General features: G+C 44.0%; 1 long non-coding RNA gene across 1 annotated transcript in view; it reads right to left on the bottom strand.

The window, feature by feature from the left end:
* LOC107319736 (uncharacterized) overlaps window positions 1-22328 on the bottom strand; it is a 66939-nt gene extending 44611 nt beyond the window's left edge. The window contains exons 1-2 of the long non-coding RNA XR_014934547.1: window positions 22167-22328; window positions 16224-16544 (exon numbers count right to left, since the gene is read on the bottom strand). This is a non-coding gene — a long non-coding RNA (uncharacterized LOC107319736). The remainder of the gene's footprint in view (window positions 1-16223; window positions 16545-22166) is intronic.
* Window positions 22329-22937: the final 609 nt, after the last annotated feature.

Genomic DNA, 22937 nt, shown 5'->3' with positions numbered 1-22937 from the left:
CACCAGGAAGGTCCACAGCCAACACAGAAATCACTATCCCGTGTTCATTGCCTCCTACCTCATTCCTTAGGGGAAAATCCAACAATTGAATGAAATCCTTTAAGTCCTGTTTCATGCTATTTTTCCATGACTCTTGCCTTTCTTTTGTGTGCCTCTCTATTGAGCCCTCTCTGCCCTGACTTCCTACCAGGATACCTTGGTTTTTAGCATCAGTTGATGAAGCATAAAACACTATTTGAATAATATCAGCTCAAGAGTGAGCAAAGAACACTGCATTTATCTTCACTAACCTTGAACACGCCTGTCCCATCTAATGAAAGGAGTGATTGAAGGGACTTATTTGAGCTTGATATCCCAAGGCCCCCATAAAAACTGAATGGTAATTTAATTAGTTCCCTTTCTGGTGATTAACTAGGAATTTCTAATCATTTAATCTGAGTGCATTTTGATTCATTAAATATCTGTTTCCTTTCTTTTTTTTTTAAAAAATGAGGTTATTAAATAACCCTGCCCAGGTAACCATTGTCATTGGTATGCAGAAGCAATAAGTGCCTTGTATGAATCGGATAGGAAATATTCATGATGAGAACTGGGTTTTTCAAGAATCACCTGATAGATAACAAATTAGCAGTTAATTTATTCTGACAGAACTTACAAACCATGAGTCAGATCTTGAGCTGAGGATAATCACTGTGGATCCTTGATGGTAATTTTTACCCAGCAAAAACTTGGGCTCTGTGTGACGCCATGTTATGTAGTTATAGCTTGACCCAAAGGTAGGCAGAGGGTTGACCAACACAGGCACTCATCCAGCAGCAAGAAATAATGCAGGAAATGACCAGTTAAAACTGCAGAGGTTTTTCCATCCAACAATGGCACAGGATGGAGGCAAACAGATCCAAGTGGAGAGAGGACTATGGGAATCCTCATGTCCCAGGAACAGCCCTCCTGACCAAACAAATCACTCAGCCTCTTGATATCTCATTTTCCCCCTTGGTGCAATGGAGGTAGTCACTGCTAGCCTAGCTCATAAAAGATGATTAAATAAATCTATTGGAGTACTATGAAGATTTAGAGTGCCATATACTTAACTTTTTATTTAGATTTAAAGCATATTATGAAGACGGTACGTGCTCTCCAGGCACTCATACGAAGAGGAAACTTGCAATCCATTAAAATGTTGCTTAGCAGCGTAATGTAGTAAGAAAAGTTAAATTATCAGGCAGCTAATACTACAGTAAAATACATTTCAACAGCTCCAACCAAAACTTTCCCCTTGCAGCTCTAACAAATACCGTGAATGAAAGGCACGTTGAAAGGCAGACATGAAGGTCATCTCCTCCTTTATCATATAACTGAAAATAAACAGAAAGCATAAGTATCTATATCAGACATAAGATGCCACGCCAGATTTCAAATAAGCTTCAGCAGCACGAATACACTGCAATTCATTTAATATCCATTATACCAGAACATTGAATAGGATTTGTTTCCCTGCATGAAAATGGGAAGGAAAGAAAAATATGTATTAGCCAAATAGTGTCTCAGTTCTGTTTCCATTTGTTTTGATTCGCTGATAAGACAGATGAAAGAAACCTGATCACCCTCAAAGGACATCAGGGTGAAACTCCACATGCAGCAGCATCCACCTCCAGCACATCGCATCCTGTACCTCCCAACCCAACCAGCAGCAACCCAGGGAAGGGCAAGAACTATCAGCATCCATCCCCCTGCTCTTACATACAACATGGCCTTGTGCCACACCTGAAGGTCACAGCTCGAGGCTGCTTGTAGCAGTGCTTTTCTGTACCTGCAGTGACTCAGGGCAGCCTCTGCACTGAGTGTTTGCCTTGGCTGTGCTCAGTGCAGCACAGCTCTGCACATGAAGTGCACTCTTCACTGTAACCTTGAAGGAAGTTCCCTGCATTGCCTTGTGACTGAATTCTCTATGGTTTCTGAAGCTGCAGCTTGTTAGAAGCATTATACGGGTCAGTCAGAAAACACAAACTGCGGATTCTCACTGGTATTCTTGCATTAGTGGAGATAATGCACTCCAGACTTAAGAACAGAGAAAGACTTTCACGGGAACTAAAAGAGGGTTAAAAACATGAGAACCCCAGTAAGTGTGGAAGCAGCTAACACAGGCTGCCTTGTTAATAATAAACCTTTCAAGATTTAAAATCAGATCTCAGACATGTTTCCAGTAAGACTGGGATGTGAAGATGGTAACTGTAAAATGAGGGATGGGGTCTGTTAACCTGCTCTTATACTGTGAAAACGGAGTGATTTCCAGGAAAGACCACCTTATCAAACTCTAGGATTCCGAACTGCTTTTCCCACCACATCAGATGCAAGGAACAGCAAAATGGCTTTACCTTTAAGCAGATGCTGAAACGTTAGCATAGCATCACATTGTACAGGACTACAACAGTCTCTCCTCTGTGATAGGGTAGGAGCAATGCTGGGCATTGGGCTCACCTCACACTGCCAGCACAGCCCCACAGGAGCCAACTGCCTCATTGGAGGGGGTACAGCACTGCACAGGCTGGATTTGTCCCCCTTAACAATAATTAATCAAGTTCTCCACCAGAAACCATATCAAAGGCACTGGAGCAACACAAGGAGAAAGGCGACAGTCTTTCACCAATAGATCATGATGTGTTTTCATTTTCTTGAAACACAGTTTCCTAAATCAAGGTTTCCCCACCCCAGCACTGGAAATGCAAGGCAAATCTGCATGAGGCACAAAGAGAGAAGTGACAGCAAACAAGGAACGCATCCTGCTGCTGCAGCCTGATGTGCAGCACAAGCTGCCTTAAAACCAACTCATTCTGTGATATTATTACTTGCCACGATGGAGAGTGAAGGTTCTGTTGTTTCTAAGGAGATCTGGTTTCTTAATTATATTGAATGCTTTTCAGAGGATTAAGTAAAAGTTGTTATAATTCTAATTGTCCATCAAGGAAAAAAAATATCATGATAGTATAAAGATATATCAGGTGATACTCAGCAGAACAATACAGTGATGGGAGCATGAAGGAAAGCCTGCAATTATTCAATGCAAGCTGAGATAGTTAATCATGTTGTTGGACTGGAGGAAGATTGCTGTTTTGAATTTTAAAGTAAGTTACTGTCTTTTTTTGCAATGTGTAGTTTTGTAGGAAGGGAGCCACAAGTGACTATCATCAGCTCGGCAAATGAAGTTAAAAGCAAGCACAAATTCAACCAAATTCCCAAAGCAAATGTCAGCAAGCCAGCAGCCAGATCTTCAAGGAAAAGCCATGAGGACTGAACCGTAGCGTACAGCTGCACTCCCAGCTTATGCTGAGCATCCCACACCAGTGATGGTTAAGCAAGGGAGCAATACTTGTAGGTTTATGAAGATGGACTGATTAGTTGAGCAAGGTGCAGAGCCAGCTGTTCTTGCTGCTTGGCTCAGAATAAAATAAACTGAGAATTCTTGAGAGGCTGCAGTCCCAGCCTTTGTGAGCAATTTGCCTTTGTGGTCTTTAGAGAACAAGACTGCTGCAGGAGAAGAAACAAGAAGCTGTACAATGTGAGATATACAGACACTGGTCCTGAGGCTGCCTTGTTCTGAGCAGAGGAATGCAGAAGTGAATTCTGGCATCAGCTGGACGAAGACACACCTTCATATAAATGTGTCTGCATTTGCAGACACACACACCTGAGTAAAGGTGGCTGCAGACCGATGTCTGTAGCAGAGAAGGATACAGAGGTGCCACTACTACCACTAACTTGAGCCCTGGGACTGCTGAATGAGCATATTAAGAAGGGGAGGGAATAATACTACAGGTTAGTTTTCTCATAACAACACGGGGCATTTGGCCACTCTGCTCGGAGGACAGAGCAAGTAAAAGTCAGTCAGACCCAGTGGTTCCCCCAACACTCAAGGAAGGGTGATCCCCACCATCCCCACCTGCACAGACTTTCCCTTAGCACCCATACAATGGCAGCACAATTGCTTAGGGTAAAGCTACCACACTGTAGCACGTGCAGAAGAGAGCATTATATTCGTCCTGCCGTGCTGAGGCACCATTTCCTTTGCTCTGTTTATTCACACAGCAGACTTTGTACATGGCACGCCTACAAGCTGCACACAGATGCTGCCTAGCCATGGAGGAGGATTTCCATTTGCAACTAATAGCAGCATCCCTTGTGAAGCTCCTGCTGTAGCACATGGCTGGGCTCAGGCCAAGGGAATGAGCCTCTAGGAACAGCGCTGCTATAAGTGGTGATTGAGAATACCAAAGAATTAAGTTAGATGAGGATGCAGCAGAAGATGGAAAAGGAATTACAACAGAAATGCATCGTTTCAAACCTCATAAAACCCTTTTGGGTCGTAGTCCACTCGATGTAACCATATGCACATTACTGAAATACACGTGAGAAAATGCAAGAAAAAGATTAAAGTGTTCAATCATTTGCAAATGCTCCCCAGATAAACACAAGTATATGTTGGAAGAATAGCTCTCATACAAAACACTTCACTGTGGGCTAATCTTTCTGGGAACACAAAATGAATTATGTGGATGAATGCATACATGAGTTTATCTGAGTAAGAGCACATTCCGATTGCCAACCTAGGCCATCCTGCACAGGAGCAGAACTCATCAGCTTGGACCCAGCTCACAGCACCACACATACACTTGGCATGGTCAGGAGGGGCTGGAGATGCAGCCTGCCCAATACTGGGCACAGCCCAGATAGGCTTTGAAGGGGATCATCATAGGAGCTCATCAACCATCATCTGATAACACCACCTCCAATAGAGAGCAACCTGAACCAACAGAAGAAGTGTTTGATAGTGCTCTGTGAAACGTCTCCATTAGCTGTCTAATAAAAAAGTGTGGGTGCAGTTAAATGCTGTCATTACCAAAAGCTAATTTAATACGAAGAGGAAAACATCAGCACTAGATGAAAAGTTCCTTCAGAAGATTCTGCACTGAGAGCCTTCTCTAGTGCCACAAGAGAAGAATTTTAGGCTCTATTAGCTCATTTCGTGTCCATTGATTGTTCTTTTTAAACCAGTTGAAAATAACCACCGTGCACTTCTGCTTATCACCTTTCAAACAACCTCTGATTGCTGGACATATCCTAAGAAAAGCGTTTGCTTACCTTGTACTTTCATGAACCACTGCAACTTCTTCTTGTAATTTTATTGCTCTGTAAATGAGGATCCAATCTCTAAGCCCGCTTTTCTTTTTGCTATGGCAGAACTGAAAAGGCAGTGGTAATAAAGCCGACAAAGAGGCACTTCCCCTTTCTAAATTTCACTACAGAAACACTTAAGAGCTTTTCTTCAAAAGCTTTCCTTGCTGAAAACTTCACAGAACAGGTGATCGCATTTATTAATTTCCTAATAGAATTTATTTATGGAGAGATGGATTTTCTGAACAATCAGAGCTTTCACTTCCACGTTTCTTCCAAATTTCCTGCAGCTTCATTAACAACTGGTCACACATTGCGACCTCTCGGGAAGCAAATCCCAACAAAGCTGACAGCCAGCCCCAGCCCCCCAGATGCTGAACTCAGACCTTCAGCTTCACGTATGATGCTCTCAGAAGCCATTTGTCGACTTGAGAAACACCTCATCCTCTTGAATACTGCCAAGCCATCACAGATGCAATTACCTCACCACCATAATGTGATGTCACTCCTAAAGGAGGTGGACTAGATGACCTTTCAAGGTCCCTTCCAGTTCAAACAACGCTGTGATAGCTGAGCTGGTACATGCGATTCAAAGACCTTGCAACAGCACAGTGCCTCAAGCTCTGTGCATGGAGCACAGCAGTTCTCCAGCAGCCCCAGTAACAGCTCCTCCTATCTGAGCTGCCAAGGCTGCCTAAGACAGAGAGTGTGAGATGTTGCTCCTGCAAACAACAGCGCAATCATGACCTGCCAGCAGCAGCACCGCCTGTGTTTGATGGAGCGCTCCAATTCAAAGAGCCAATAAACTGGTAAAAAAACAATAAAGCAGTTTCACTCTTCATCCTCCACTCTTCAGGGCAGTGTGCCACTGAGTGATGATGTTTGAGGCACGTTTTGTCAGCTTCCCTGTGAGTTTGCATCATTGCTGACGGGCATCTCTCAATAGTTCTGATGTTTTCCAGGAGGCAAATGATGCCTGCAGCAGGGGCATCACTCCTCATTGTCTGCTACTCACCTGCCACGTGCTGTGCAGTCACTGCATCACATGGAGACAAGGCACTTGTGGTGAAGGACACCAAGACTGCTAATGCTGACAGGAGTGGATAGTAATTAAAGCAACAAGCTGAAGCGAAACAAAACAAAAGCCTGAGGAACTGCCTATAATGAGGCCTGTGGCTGGGAACAGTGAGACATACCATGCAGACACCTGTTACATATCTGGAGGCATCAAGCAAGAAAATCATAGCAAGAGTTTGTTCACCACAAGAGACTAGTGCTTATTTCCTGGCCTTTGTCCTGTAGCTGGCACAATGCTTTAGAGCCCTCTGCCACATGATGGCAAGGCTGGTGCTGTCAGAAAGGATAGTTCAAGCAATTGCATATTATGCTATTACTGCCTAAGTGATGCGACTCTGACAAATGGCTGTATTTACTGAAGAAAAAGAGAGAAAAAACATTTAGGAGTGATCAAGTCTGAAGTGAATGTATGCTTAATGTCATGTTCAGACTCAGCTGTTCTGTGCACAGACATTTTTCTTGCTATCACAAGGACCAGAAGTTAAATGTCTGCGTGACATCGAGATCTCCTCCTGAGCCCACAAGGATGTGAAGTTCAAGATCACTTCAGAAGCGCCCTGAGTACGGCATCCTAGAGATAACGGGATTTTAACCATCTATTTACCTTACATAAAACGCTTGCATAACACCACGCCACCTACTTGTTAAGAAGAATGTCCAAAAACTTTCAATTAAATTCCACCATGCTGAAAAGGTCAATTCCTCCCTCTTTTTCTCCCCCCTAGAGAGAGGGAGTGGCAAACCCAAGAACTAAATTAAAAGCTCTTAGAACTGACATCAGCATAACCTATTAACGGTAACTGCCAGCACACAAAAATAACTGCTTTGCATACAAACCCTCAAAGGGACCCTTAAAAGGACCAGCCAGCACCACGTCTGTTCCAATAGCAAAGAAAGTCACCTTACAACATCACTCACCCTGACTGTAGGAAAACTTCTGATAAAATTAGAAGTATCATTTCTATGTTAAGGGATGTGGTGAAATTAAATGGTTAAAACCACAGCTGTTTAATCATAGATGCATTTGAAGATTTGTTAACTTGCAGTGTGATTTCAGCTTTTTGGCTGTTTTTCCCCCCCACACACACCATTAAAATACTTCTGAAGGACACAGCACAGTACCTGAGCACACATCTTCAAAGACAGAGGTGAGATTAAGTCTACCAAAAGGTCGAGTGTACTCTGAAATATGTTTACTTGTGATAAACAAGAGCCATGAAAGTGTGATTTATGTACAGGAGAGCCTAAAAGACAGGTCCCATCACTGAACTCCATTGGTAGTGACACCTTCAGCCACTGAGGTTTTAGGAGGAATGCAATGGATAAGCAGGAAATAACTGCAGGAAGTAGCAAGCAGCACTGTGTCACTAACAACTCAGGAAAATAAGGGGAGGCCAAAACAGGTGAACTAATGAACATTCAAGTTGAATGGCTAAGTTGCCTTCTGCTTTCCTGCACAATGCAATGAAGAACTACTCCTTACTGGATGCCAGCTAATTCTTTCTTTCCCTATGAGGCACTTGTTTTTTTGCTCCAGCCTCCCAAATCCCCTGCTTTCCAGCACTGCATGATCCCAGCAGTGAGCACAGCAGGCCAGGCTCCTCCTAGATGCCATGGTTAACTGCACAGAACCCAGCTGTGACAGCAGCATCCAAAACCTGTTGCTTTCACTGCATTTGGTGAGCAGGTATTTTAGGCAACCAGAGCTTTCTCCTCAGTCTTAACTTCTTCATGTTAACACCCTCAGAAGTATTGTTATGCTACTAAAATGTCTCTTCTAACAAGCTGGTATTATACCAGAATCCTAAACAACCTTGGCTAAATAAAGAGCTCTGCTGGCAGGATTTTGGGGTTATTCATCTTTTTATCCAGGTGTATGGGAGCATCACTGAGTCATATACAATGAACAGATGGAAAGTATCTCATATTTATGACCTGTCATCTTCTCTTTTTGTCCTAGAAATTCGGTTTTCATTAAATCACTTTGAAAAATCATTGAATTAACTTAATAACTTCATTCAAGGAGGAAAGATAGCCTATAATGGGCAGTTTGTATGAAAACTGGGACAGGGCTGACTACCTGCGTTCAGCCAATTAGCAGATTGACACTCCTGCTAATACACAATACACCACAGCAAAAGAGTGAAAAAAATACCCAAGGCAGATGTCTCATTTACCACCTCTGTCAAATTAGTTTTCCCTATTCCCGCTTCCTTGTACAGGACAGCATCTACTGACTGCCTTATTTTGTGTGCTGAATAGCTACACAGGGTTTATAACCCCAAGAATTAACAGAGAGGGGGTAAGGAATAAAATAGAAAAAAAAAAATAAAAATCACACAGAGGTCACAGAGAAGGTATGTGGAAAGGGCAACGTTGCAGGGGCTGTAACCCCAGGGCTTACAGAAACTCCAGACCCTATGAAATGGGCTTTAGAATGGGCTTTTTTCCCCAGCCATTATCACAGCAGTGACCTGAGCCCTAGGGGATAGGGCAACCTGTTGCAAGGCACCACCAGCCCCACTGCCCTAGACCATCACAAGCTGGACCTCTCCACTATTTCTGGAGAGGCTGGCCATCATTAGGCACAGAGATACACGTGTGGTTTATTATTCCAAGGAAAAGATATGGATAAAGCAGGAAGTGGATGAAATCCTTGCAACTCAAGCTGCACAGTTGTTCACAAAGCACCCTTAAGGCTTATCCTAGGAGATGCTGAAGGCCATCCAAGCTGAAAACACTAAGAGCAGGAATGTTACAGAACATAGTAACAAAAAAACACAGCAGTTTCATTGTAAGGAGATGCGCTGAACACTTTAAGACTGCAATTTCACATATCTGGTTCTGTAACAAAAAGAACGGCCAACTGGAATGATTTATCTCCTCACATTGGTACAAGTCACAAGTGAGATATGGCAAATTACAGATGAAAATGTGACACTTGAGAGTACAAAAACATCAAGTTGTGGTGGGTACTTTGGCAAAAGATTTATAGGTTTTGAGTGTTTCAGATGTTTAAGTGCACTTGATGTGAGCTTCAATTGCCTCAAAATAGCTGTAAGCACAGCACAATCCCCAATTGTTCTTGACAGACTGCTGGGAAAAGCAGTACCAGAACGTACAAGAATGTATTTTTATATTAAAAAAAATAAAGGAATGTGTAAAAATAAAACAGCAATTAGGAAGAACCAACAGAAATGTTTATTTCTGAACCCATTAGAAACCAGTTTGGAGGAGGGTGGTTTTGCTGAGCCCAGTTCCAGGCGGTGCAGCAGCACATCTCAGCCTGGCAGCAGCTCTGCAGCCTCACTAACAACTCACTTCTAGACACTGTCAAAGCAAAGTACAGCTCTTACAAGGGACAAGTGGCACCGAGCATCACTGACCTGCATGGCAGCGGTGAGCAGGGACACAGCAGGACCACCGTCTGGAAGCAGAGCACCCTGCCCTTATCAACCAAGCACTTTCTTTGCTATCACACATGCTTAACTATACTTTTCTCTCACATAAATAAAAAGCCAAATCTTTACTGGGGGAGGAACAAAAAAAAATGCAGCAGCAGCAACAGCAAAAAGCACTGCTAAAAGAACATTATTTATACAGCAAAGTCAGGGCAACTCTTAAGGTAGGTAATAACAGAAATAAAGTTGAGCTGAATTCAGCCTCAAAGACATTTTAATTGCACAGCCACACATGACTTTCTTCTTCATTATTTCCCATTCAGTGAATAATATGAAAGGGTGAAATTAAGGCTATTTAGGGAACCTGAATTCTGACATTTTGAGAGCGTTTAACTTCTCAAATCAGGGAACACTTAATACATAATGTATGGATAATATATGCGTAAATTATGCATGAGTGTAGACACGCAAATATTTGACAGTACATCCTGCCATAGCGGATACATACAAAGGCCAAATCTGGTATTGACAACCCAAATTGGGTCTCTTAGCTTCGCTGACATTGGCAGAAAGGGAGCAGAGGAAAGAGTTCAGTCCTAAATATTTTCCCCGTTAACTTTACATACTCACTGAAGCTCTGCTATTTATATGCATGAATGATTTATTTCTCTATTACCAGTTACCTCCTTTGATTAAATATATTAGGGCCTTTTAAGTTATTTCAAGGCTACAATCATTTCAAAATTAAATGATCCTTTGAGTACCCTTTGGGAACTGTGCACTAAACTGACGTTTCCATAATGCAAAAAAATTGCAGTTGTGCTCATTTTATTTAATTAAACTGTACTCTTTACCAACTGAACCAAATGGGAGAACATTAGCCTTTTTTGTGTTCCTGGGAAAATAATAACATTGAAGCTCTGCATTGTCACGGTCACATTTGGTCTGTATTCAAAGAGTGACAACCAGAAGTGTCGCATTATGCCCAATGTAATTTTATTCAGCTTCAGCAAAGGTCCCACCCCCCCAAAAAAGAACATTTCCATCTCATACCCCGTTAATGATCAATTGAACCTAAGTAAGAAAGGTTTTAAACTTCACAATTTTTTCCTCCCTTTAAGCTTCGCTAAAGGCCCAAATTCCAGTGACGCATTTAAGGCACTGAGTTTTCTGCCTCTGTGGAGCACAAGTAACAATGCCAGCACCTCTTTTGAAGAGCACACAAAAATACTTGTGGCCTGAAAGAAAGGAATGAAGTTACAAAAAAAAGGGAAAGATAAAAGAAATTTCAAGTCTCAAATCTGCAGAATCCCCTCTATCCCGGCCTATTCTTTTGGACTAAACCTCATTTTGCAAATCAAAGGACCAGCTGCTAAACTTTTTAAAAAAAAAAAAAAAGAAAAGGAAAAGAAAAAAAAGAAAAAGAGGTATGTGGTGAATGTGAGGGTAGGAAAGTCCCAGGGATGCTGGCCTCGCCATCAATCAGTCACTGCTGGTGGGTGCGGAAAGACAAACGCCTCCACTCCTGCAGAGTAATGCTGAGCTCCCTGAGCTCTGATGCAGCACCCTTGACTCAGGTTCAGTCCCTGCAGAGCAATCCTAAAGCCAAACCCCTCATTCCTGGCCCAGAGCATTGCAGTAGCAGTGCCTGAGCACAGTCAGGGGGGCACCTCTGCTGCACAGCCTCCTGCTCCTCCTACAGAGCTCACCCCAGGCTGCAGCACCACAGAACTGGTTATTTATGTCTCTCAGAGAGCAAAACCACCGTTTGCGATCACTGTCTACTTAAGCATATCAAACAAGTAACACTAAATTCCATCAAAAGCCAATGTATGAAAGATAACCTCCCCACCACAAGCCAGTAAGAATACACAGGACAGAGAAGTACCCATCTGCACATCTGGTTGCAGAAGGCAGTTCGCAGCTGAAGAGTGCTGGCCATAGAGCGCAGGACTGCATAGAACATATTCATCAAAAGCACCAGATGCAGTCAGCATTTAGAGAAGCAGCATGCACCCTTTCACTTGGGATTAGAGGTTAATGGGAAAGGGGCACAACAGGGAAAGACGTTTCTCTTTGGGTAAAACATCTAAAAACCCAAAGTATTTAGATCAGATTTCACGTGGAAGCCTTTGGAGTAGATTAAAAATAATCCCCGAAACATTTTCAGCTTGCACAGCATGTCCTCCCATGTGAAAAGACAACTTCAAATTCTATTTGTAATTATATCCGCATGTTGCATTTCTTTGCGATCTGAGCCACCGCTGCTTGTAAAACTTACCGTGGGCAATGATCACCCCCAGCAGAGAATCATGCAACTTATTCCCTCAGTTTTCCTGGAGTTTTTGGTGACTTCAGGATGCACTGAGTGGAGCTCACCCTCCCCAGTTACCACACGGTGCTGCCCAAAGCTGTTGTGAATTTACAGTGAATATAATTCAGTTACAACGGACGTGGCACCTTTTCCTATCGGATCTCCACACGTTACACCTGATAAAAATCTCCGCTTTTTGATCTCAAAATACCAGGTGTTGCCGTGATAAAAGTCAAGACAGAAGTGCTAAAGCCTTTCACATGCCTCCCTCCAATTTCCACAGCAGCAGAGCTGTGACAGAGGGCTTCTGACTGCTCCATTTGATGGCCAGGCACACTTAGAACAGCTGAAACGCCGAGTTTCCCAGGGGAATGGCATAATGAAATAAATGCACTCATGAATATGCATGGCAGGAGGCGGCCATCTGTTCTCCACCAGCATCTTTTCTTAAAAGAAGTTTCAAATATTTCTGCGGAGAAGTTGTATCATTATTTCCATGTATGAAATTAGACCTTGAGTTTTCCACCGTCTCTGGTCACCAAGTGCTATTGTTATGGAAATGCATTCTTTGTCGTTCCCCCCTGCAATAATCAAGAGATGGAGCAATAAAGTAATTTCAAAGAGACCAGGTAGAGATTTCAGCATGTCTGTACAGAAGCCTAAAGATGTTGTCAGTCAGAGCACGCAAGGCATTATGTAAATATAACTGTGTCCTCCCTTAGAGCAACAGGAGTGTGGGACCCTCACCTCCATGTGAGAGGTGAAAAAAAAGCCCAAGCAGGAGTTTTAAACAGGGCCTTTGCAGGCAGTGGTGGAAGTGATGCTTATGTACATGCCTTCAAATGATGCAGCACAGTGGTTTCAGGCACAGCCAAAGCCTCCCAACACAGCCCTGACATGTAGCCCCTGAGCATAGGGTCACCAGCAGTGCTGGGACAAGCCTCCAGAACCAGGCCCAAGACCCGTTAGTTCAGCTGAAGTACTAATTAGCCAGGCCCCCAGGAGCAGGAGGCTCTGCAAGATGCTGTTGCGGCTTTGCAGCAGGTTTGATCCATCCATTGCTCTGGTCACAGTGATAAGGGAAGAGGCAGAGCTGGAAGTCCACAGCACAGCTCGTTAGAGCCACTGTCTCCCTAATTACACAGAACATTAGCCATCACGGCAATGGCAGGTGCCATCCCCCCTCTGAAAGCAAGGCTGGCTCACTCAGCTTCAAGCTGGATGTGCCGGTATCTGAGTCCCCCCACACACACTGCACCATGCTGCAAGCAGCCCATACAAGTGCAAGTTCCATTTACACGGACACTTTTCAGTGCAGACACTATTCCACAACCCCATCAGCAATGGGGAAACAATGCAGAATGATTTACACAAGCAGCTCGTGGGGCTTTCCATCCAAATGCATCCACACTTGCAGTTAGAAGAAAGGTCAGTACAGATCCTGGGTTTGATTTCCAACCTTTGTTTCTGCCACTGATCATAAATAAGGGCAACTTGGACAAATTACACTGCAACAGATCTCCCGTTAACATCCAGATATGGGCATTGTGCTCAACCTGCTCATCCACTGCAGTTCAGAGGAGCAGATGACTGCATTCGCATAATAACTATCTACAACTAATTATCCACATTTGTTCATGGAAACAACCACTTTCTGCAGGGCTTAAAATTAACATAAACTGTGCACGAGAAGCAAGAAAACACCAATTTATCTTATTAATGGTGGCAAAGAGTTTACGCGGTAATTAGCAGCATATCGCTTTGAAAACGCCATTAAAGTGCTCTGAGGAGCAGTTCACTCGATGCCCTCGAAGCGTTTTTCAGGATGCTGCAGGCCAACAGTGTGACAGAAGGAAACCAGAAAGTGGTGCAGAGCAGGAAGCACAGGGAGCAGCAATCCCAGCCACGTGGGCTGCGCACAGCTGCCACACTCTGCATGGACACTGCAAAGCTGCAGGAATAATACGTACAACAACTATACAGCACTTATTTAAAACGACAGATTAAGATGAGATAAAAATAACTGCCTTGCACCACCACCACCACCAGAAGCGTGCAAGGGTGCCCCATTCATAATCAGCAGCATGGTTTGTTTTCTGCAGCTTTTATGTAATTCTGGGCATATTTCTATCAAGGACAACTGAGGTCCTGCCTCCCAGCGATCTTAAAAGACTTCACATTAATCACAGCATTGTGATTTTAGCACCAGCTGCTTGGTAAGCATCTGCTCACGCGCCTTCCCCTCCTAGATGCTCTTGTAGAGTACTTCCCATAATATTCATTGATGCTTAATTTTTTTCCAGCAGCAGGTGGTACAATTTCTGTATCTGCAAACTATAAGCATATTCAAATTGAGATCCTCCTGGTTAACAGCTATTTTACAGCCGCAAAGCGTTATCCTTCCTACATGTATTTTTAATACTAAAAACCAAAGTAGGAACTTGTTTTTAAGAGATGATATGAGGAATACTTAAGTGTCACTTCTACTCTGGCAAAGTATTACAGTGAAGCACACCTAGCATCTACAATACAGAGCCATTGGCTGTAGTCCTTCTCTATACCCCACCAATGCTCCTAAAAACAAGAACTCAAGCACAGCTTTGTTGCCTCCCCACCTGATCTAACCAAGTGCTTAAACAGCATTTCTGACATCACAGCAGCTTCTGGAGCACACTGGGTAGTTGGTTTTACTCAAGTACAGTATGGTACAGAAGGGATGTTTGTAGGAAAACAAACAAAAAACCACTGCCAGACAGAAAGCCCCACAGATATTCATTTGCTGCTTTTCCATTAGAGCAGACAATGGTGTTTAATGGAAATAGTCTACCATCAAAGGAACACTTCAGGTCTGCAACTAATTTTCACAGAAAATAGATCCATTATTCGTCCTCTTCTGGTATTGATTTTGAGCACCATTTCTCTAGTAAAGACATTGGAGCAAGAAATCCTGTCTGCACAACAAACTGGGATGGAGCAATGGACTTAACAGCTCCTCTGTCAACCAATTCATTAATCTCTTCATAAAGAAACTTCTGATTCTCAAGCATGCTTTAAAGAAGCAAATTTGCCTCAGCGATCCTGAGAAGAGGTGTTTAATGCTCTGGAAGTTAACTGAGCTACTGTGCATAGTTTTGTTCTTCATCTCCCCATGCATAAGTGAAACCTTACTGAAAGATAAGGGGAAATCATTATAAAGGCATGTCCTACAGCACATCTGCCACCCCATGCAGCTAAACATTGAATTGCAAAACCTGTATCATCTGCTCTCTGATAGTGTCCTATGTCAATGAAGTAGCAGGTCATAAATATGTAACCACATGCAATGGCCAGAAGCACACCTGCATTCCCACAGTCTGCTAAAATCACTGCTCTGGCTGCATGCAAGGGCAAAACACTTCAGCTTCATTCTAGCCTACATACATGCTATCTCCTCCTGCTTATAGGAAGGGAAAGAATGTCATCCAACTCTGCATTTTCTAAGGCTGCAGCACCCTGCTCCAGCACAGCCACTACATAACCCAGCACCTTGCTTTCTGCCAAGGGCTCCCAAAGCACACACAGCCTGTGCCTGCATATCACAGCATCGCATTACTGTGTGCTGTGCTCTCAGCACCAGTGCTGACCTGCACAGGGGAGGTGAAGGGAGCAGCACCTCCTGGGCTTTCACAGAGAGGAAAAGGAGGAGAAAAAAAAAAAAACACCTCACATTTTTACAATACAGACCGAACCAGGTATCTATTGTGTTCTTCACAAACAGTAAATTAAGAGGGAAGGGTGGTCCCATGGAAAGCCATGGGAAGTTTGAGGATGACGGAGCACCACAATCTAAAAAGCAACTATTTTTTCACAGATGGCCAAATACTTTTTGCAAAGAATGTTTTGAGCCACAAGGTTGATTTTGATCTTGATTTTTCTTTAGTCTTCAAAGAGGAATACCTGTGGGTATATTCTAGTGCTCACAAATACCAGTTTATAAACAGTCAGTTTAAACATTGGGACATCTCAGCACAGCTCATCTTACCTCTGCTCCTGTCCCACAGGACCTGCTGATACCAGTCAGAGCACACCACAAAAAGCCAACCAGCACTTCAGGACTGCAGGCACATCAACAGCACTTGGGGCACTGCCTTTTATATCCACCAGCTGATACCCAACACATCACTGCTCACCTGGCCTCTTCCCACCTGGTTTTTGCCCCCAGAGGGATGAGGCCACGTTACCAGCTACCACCAAAAGGAAGCTTACAACTTAGTGCCCAGTACCTGCAGAACACCAGGACAGAAATGCTGAAGAGAGCTGAAGGTGATGGGTGGGAAATGTTCCATCCTGCCTCAGACTGAACAACAGCCAGGCTGAAGCTGAAGTTGGTTCAACTGCTTTGAGTTTATTCCTCCTCTGGAAGTTGGTGGTTTGTTTCTGAGCCCATATATAGTTCTGCTGATGAGTGAAAGCTGTGCTGTACAATCACGTTGATAAGGCTGCAGCGGTTTTCTGATGATGATGGGCATTTAAAGGCAGCTCTGTGGGTAGGGCAGGTTGAGGGTGTGAGCAGCAAAGCCCTTCCAGTTGAAATTATCAGCAGCCTGGGGAAAAACCACGAGGATGGTTACTGGAAAATAACTATTACCTATTAAAGTCATTTCACAGCAAAGAAGAAAAACCTGAAAAAGTGATTCCTGAATGCATAACACTTTCCATTAACTTCCCATTAACAATTTCCTGTGGCGTGCAAAATTAATTTTGAATTCTCTTCTACAATGCTGCTTTTAAAAACAACAGAAGAACAGAGGGGGGGTGCATAATTTCATATAAAAAAGCCTGTTTCAGGCCACAACTCACTACCTTGGAAAGGCTGTTCACGTTCTCCCTGCGTTCTCCCACACAGGCCTGTGTTACCTTCAATTTCACTTTCATGGAACATCTGTAAATCTGCTACGTTGCACCAAACTGAATTTGCAGCCCCCTCACTATCAGTTTGATAGCAAATATTTTCTCTGCCCTGCGAGACCTTAAAAGCAAGTTTGCAAAATGACAGCCCATTAACATTAGCAAGTCTCTCAGAAAATGCATCTGTTTTCCACACAACGCTGCTTTTGAAGAAGTAGGGGACACGTGCCAGTAGGAATCAGTCTCTTAAATACAAAGGAAGGAAAATATTAGTTAAAAAATGTATCTGTGCATACATAATATAGTTTTTGCAGCTGGGAGCTTTAAGGAGCTGCAGCAGCTTGACTCACAGTTGTAATTAAAATGTTCTGTAATGGTAGTAATTACCACATCAGGTAAAGCACAATGCATTACAGAACAAGCCTACAATATAATTGTTATTTAAAAGTTTCCTTTCCAATTTGGTCGCTTTTGCAGAATTTAAGTAACTCCTTCCCACCTGCAGAGGACCGATGCAATACAGCAGCCCCAGCCCTGGGGCAAACTTCTGCTCCCTTTGCTGTCCCTACACCCAGAGCCCTTAGCAATGACTGCAGGGAACAGACCAACAGCACAGTGCACAAAATAAAAACTCTGGAAGAGGTGTTAGAAGAACCAAAGTGACCAAACTAAAATCCACCAAGGCACAGCTGGATGTTGGTAACAGCCATGAGCAGTTCAGGCCATGTCAGGAGGAAGGAGCTGCAGGCGGTCTTACTCACAGCATCATTCAGTGCCCTTCTCCTCCTCCAGGTGCAAAAAACTCTCTCAGCTTCTGGAAAACAACACAGAATATCCCAACTGCTACCACAAGGTTAAAGCCCCTTCCCTTTGCAAGTGGGTTTGAGGCATCTGACTCAAGGTGCACTGGGTTATTTTGGGGATGGAGTGGCACCGGGAGCTCTATCAAAGCTCAGATTATCACTGCAGACCACAGCGCTGCATTTTGGGGATGCAGTGGAGCCTCCCACCCGCACTGCCTCCTGACCCTCTGCTTTCAGCACACAAGCTGACAAAAGCTTGTAGCAAGCAGGGCGGTGATTCTCTGCTCACAGCATCTTTTTACTGCCCATTTTTAGCACTACAGAACAAGAACAATCTCTCTTTTCTCATATCAAAGCCTGATGGCACGCCTGGAAAATACTAACCCGTACCATTTCCCTCCGTTTTCCCCGGTTTCAATGGGTGATTTGCAAGCAAAATACACTCTTTCACTCTGGAATGGGATGATAGAGATGATGGATGCTTTCTGGAGTTAATTTTAGACGCGTCCATAAACATTCCCCTAAGAGCTTATCGCAGCTGATGAGAAGTTTTGAAAAGCCAACTGCTGTTGACTGAAAATATCTGACGATTTCTGTTTCAAGTGCGCTGTACAGAAGGAATTATTTATATTTGAACAGCACTTTCCTGTGATCATGAAATATACATATTTGTCATAGTTAGCGCTGGGACCAGCGATGCCGGCACTGTTAATGAGCTTTTATTAAGAAATCCTCTTCTAGTCTCTCTCAATTTCAGTCCCTTCCTCCCAGGAGGCAACGTGTGGCTCCCAATGTTTGTCTGGCATGGTTTATTTCCCTTGCACGCTAAGACAGTTACATCACTGCACCAAATTCAGGGCAAGACCAAGGAATCACCACCTGCTTCCCTCCCCAAGCTCAGGGCTGAGCACTGACCAGTGTGTTCCCAAAGGCAAAAGGTTTCAGCCCCGTGTTCTTCCTCCCCACACAAACTTGAAAGCCGCCTTTGAATGTTTGGGGCACTTTTGTATTTCAAAAGTTATCATTTGTGTCTATCTCAAAGTGATCCTAGCGATGTGAGATAAGCTCAGTCTGATGCTGGCAAAGAAAAGGAGGAACAGATGCATCTGTTAGAAATATTCTTGCTCATAACAGTGCCCGGCTTTCTGAGAGAGAAGCAAAAGTGACAAAGCATCAGCATGACACTGAAAAATGCTTTTGAGCCCCTTCCCCCACAGTCTATATGTCTGCAGAAAGAAGAGGAAAACAAAGGGCAGGTAAAGGCAGGAAGGTCAGCCCTCAGCTCCCTGGGCCCTTCTCTCTGCTGAAACAACTTATCCAGGAGGAATGGAACACATGTGTTTAATGCCCAGCACTCTGTATTTTATGATGCCTTTAACCATTCGTTTCCTTGCTTTTAGTGGTTGGGTATGGTAAGTAATGCAAAAGGCATGAGTGCTGCTGTCACTTAGCAACCTAAAATGAGTTTTGGAACAAAGATCTTTATTTCTGGAACCATTGAACAGCAGCTGGTGATGAGGATGGAGGAGCTCAGGGGCATTAGGCTGAGCTCCTTGCTGACCCAGTGCTGACATGGGGCTGCCTTGGCCCCGTAGCTCACTGCCCTGCTGCAGCTCCTGAGCTCGCTGGCGTGGAGCAGGAAGGACAGAAAGAAATTCTCAATAGAATGACATAGCCTTCCTTTTACAGAACATGCTCGAAGCTCAGATCTCTGCTTTTGTAGTGACACTTGAGTGCAGAGCAGAAAAACCCGGGCTGTGCCTGCAGGTGGGCTGAGCTCTGCCCAGCTGCTTGTGCTTCCCCACCTGCACCCAGGCTGAGCACACCAAGAAAAGCCCCTGTGCACGCACACAGCCCCATGGGTCCATCCTGCAGCGCCAGCCAGGTGGGAGCCAGAAGCCTCTGCTGCCTGCAGGGATCTTCCTTTAGCCTGAACTAGGACACATTTAATTACTGCCAGCTTTAATTACCGTGCCAGCCTCCCAGAGGGCTTTCAACCTAGCTCGCTTCTCAAGTCTCATTCCTGTAAGATCCTTGCCTCTCTGTCTCACGTGGTGGCAGCTGCAGGAGCTTCCCAACACGTCCACCATGTCTACTGGGGGACAAACAGAAAACTCACACAGTGACTGAGGCCGGGCCTCATTAAACTGGCAATTTGTGTGTGAGTACTGCTATGATGGATGCTGGTTTCATAGTGCCCATTACAAAGCTGATGTTGATCACTTGCTATAAACAAATGGTGCTGTGTACTACTTGCCTTTTTTTGCTTGTATCTCCTTGTTGCCATGTAGGTGAGGTCAGCTCGTCAAAGTATGTCCATGCTCTGTCAGGACTCCTTGGTGGAAGATTGGCCTGGGTAAGAACACAGGGAATGCAAAGAGAAAAATGAGAAAGGGAAGTAAGGAGTTTGCAGTGATCACAATAGCTGAAAAGTCAGATTGAATTCTCTTCCTCCAGGAAAGATTCTGGATAACTTCTACCTCTTAAGTCCCATTAACCAAACAACATTCTTGAAGAAGAACTGGAGAACGTAAAATAAATCCTATTGTATGGTTGACTAAGATGTGAATCCAACCAATCAGATCTTTCCATGAGTCTTTTTACAGGTCAGTCAGATGCTGTAACTGACAGACCACTTTGTGACCCTTGGGATGAAGAACCCTGCCCAAATGCACGGATAAATTAAGACAAAGACAGCTTTCTAGGAACCAGCACTCCTCAGCAAAGTGACCCCTTTTAAAATGCACAGCAGAAAGCAGTTTCCCTTACAGCATCAGTCTGGACACGTGCAAGTTGTCTTTAGTGAAGTTCTCGTTAAATAAGATTCAAGCCCCACTGAAATCAATAGGATCTTTCTATTGACTTCGGTGGGCGTGGGATAAAGCTCGCGCAGCTGCCACTGTTCAGAAACAGAGAGAAAATGCAGTTTCACTGAAGCAATTTATATTGCCTTGATTATTTTGTCCCACTGTAACTACACAGATCTGCAGAGAACTGCTCTCCCTTCTGTCCCCATTACATCTTGTACACATTTTTGTGGGTTGAAGCGTGTGACGCACTGTGTTGTCTCACAGGCTCAGCCAAACTGTCCACCCTACAGGTTTCACTGACGTCTCCTGATGCCACTGTTTGAAACCTCCCCAAACATAATGGCTGAAAGGAATCACAGGTCAGAAATTAGACAGCTTACAATTTATTCTTACCTCCTATTCACTTGTGCCCTTCAAAAGAACTCACCCCTGGGGAGCTGACAAATAAAGATAAATTACCCTTCTGCAGCGTTCCTTCTAACTAAGCCATTGTAGTGATTAAATGAACCTTAGAAGCCAAATTCAGCTTTGTTAGCGAAAATTGGGTGGGATTTTTTGCTTTTTAACAAATATGAAGCTCATAACTTCCTGGTCTAAAGGTATGATTTGAAGATGTTCTCATTTTAGCATTTGGCAGGAGTGAGCTATGTGTTCATTTTGACATACAGCATAGTATGTACAAGGATAATTTATATGTGTCTCTAAGGATAATTATGCCTCTATGTATATACAAGGACACTGTCAAGCACACAGTGCTGAGGTCTCCCTGCCCATGAGCCCTATGCAGTGTGGGCAGAGGGATGGGCAGCAGCACTGCTCACAGCCCCCAGGGCCTCAGAAGCAGCCACAGACATGGAGCACCTTCTCTTTAAGTTCATGTCAGAGATTCAACCCATTCCTGAGTTTCCAGGGTCCTCAGTCAGACAGCAGGAGCTTGGTCCCTATCTGGCCCCATGGATACCACTGCTACTGCAGCACAGCGTTCCTCTTTGCAACTGCTTAAAGAAAGCTCTGATAAACAACTGAAAACACCAAGAAATGAATCAAAGTCTACCTGGGAAAAGCTCAGACTAGGAGAGCAAAACCTTCTAGCAACAAGGCTGAGAGGTTACTGGTTTACACTATAGTGCCTTGATTATCTTCAAGAAAAATCAGCATAAGAAGCTTCCTCAGCTTAATGCAGAGATGTCCAAGAAGAACCAACAAGTGGGTGCCAAAACCAGACACATTCAGGAAAGTGCACCAAACGAGCTCAATCAGCAAGCTAGGAAGCACCAATCTCACCATCATCACACATTTCCAGACCAAGACCAGGCGTCCTTCAGGAAGGAATTCATGTCTTTGCTAACTCAGTACACTTCTGCCAGCGGTGCTGTGTCAGGAGGGAGGTCAGCCCCTTCTGATGTGAGTACACAGCCAGAAGGGTGAGATGCAGCTGGGGAACAGAGTAGGGAGCAGAAGGAAGGACAAGAGGAGGTGTGTCTCTGCTGGGAGCTGTTGAAGGAGGCACTGTACTGCCAAGCAGGTGCCATGCTTGCAGGGAAGCTGGCAAAGGTGCAGGGATAACGGCAGCAGGCGCTGCTATGATGCTGTGTTGACGAGATGATGAAGTGAGCAGAATGTGAGCTGCCAGCCACATCACCAGCAGCGTGTCCTTCAGCCCTGCTCACACACACGCTTCACACATTGGAAGATGATCACTCACCCTTCAGATCCTGGGCACTGGGCCACACGTGTTTCCAATACTTGGTTTGGATGGATGTGAACCTCAATGCACAGCCCACAGCAGCACAGGGTCTGTCATTCTGCAGCGAGGGACACTGGAAGGTTTTGGTGCAGGAACTTTCAGATTCCAGCATCACAGATACACACTAATAGAAGAGGGGAAAAAAAGAAAGCATCTATAGACAGATCCATTTTAAGGATGATAAAAATATGTATTGTTCATCTGCATGCTTCATTAAGAATGAAAATGCAGCAAGGGTTGGGAGCCATGCCAGCAAAACAAGGGGGCTTCTCGTATTCCAGAAGAGCAGAACGTATCCAAGCGGAGGAGATGCTGTGCTTGCACTTTGAGGCTGGAGAAAAGACAAATCTAATCATTCTCCCTTTTAGCCTGAATTTTGTTGCACTCAAGAGATCAAGGTACATAGAGAAAAATACATAAAGGAGAGGATATTAACCCCACACGCTTTTGCCCATTTCAATAAGTCTTATAACTCATTAGGTTAGCTCCATCTCTCTGCTGCTGGTAATGAGGTTCAGAGTTTGTGTCACTATTGTAATGGGTTATTGATCACCTCTCAAAGAACTTCATAGTTTCTGCCATCTGAAAAAAAAATATCCCTGTAATGAATGCCAGTCCTGATGAATTTTATTTTAATTACATACAAGTCTTGTTGCACATTCCCAACGCTAAGCTTTCATCTCTCCCCAGTAACAGCTTTATTTTAAGCTTGCCTTCAACAGACGCCTG

Source organism: Coturnix japonica, chromosome 15, assembly GCF_054131305.1.
Source record: "Coturnix japonica strain WE chromosome 15, WE-NBRP24, whole genome shotgun sequence".
NCBI classification, from domain to species: Eukaryota; Metazoa; Chordata; class Aves; order Galliformes; family Phasianidae; genus Coturnix; species Coturnix japonica.
Note: the sequence above shows the minus strand (reverse complement) of the source record. Positions and strands in the feature narration are given on the sequence as shown.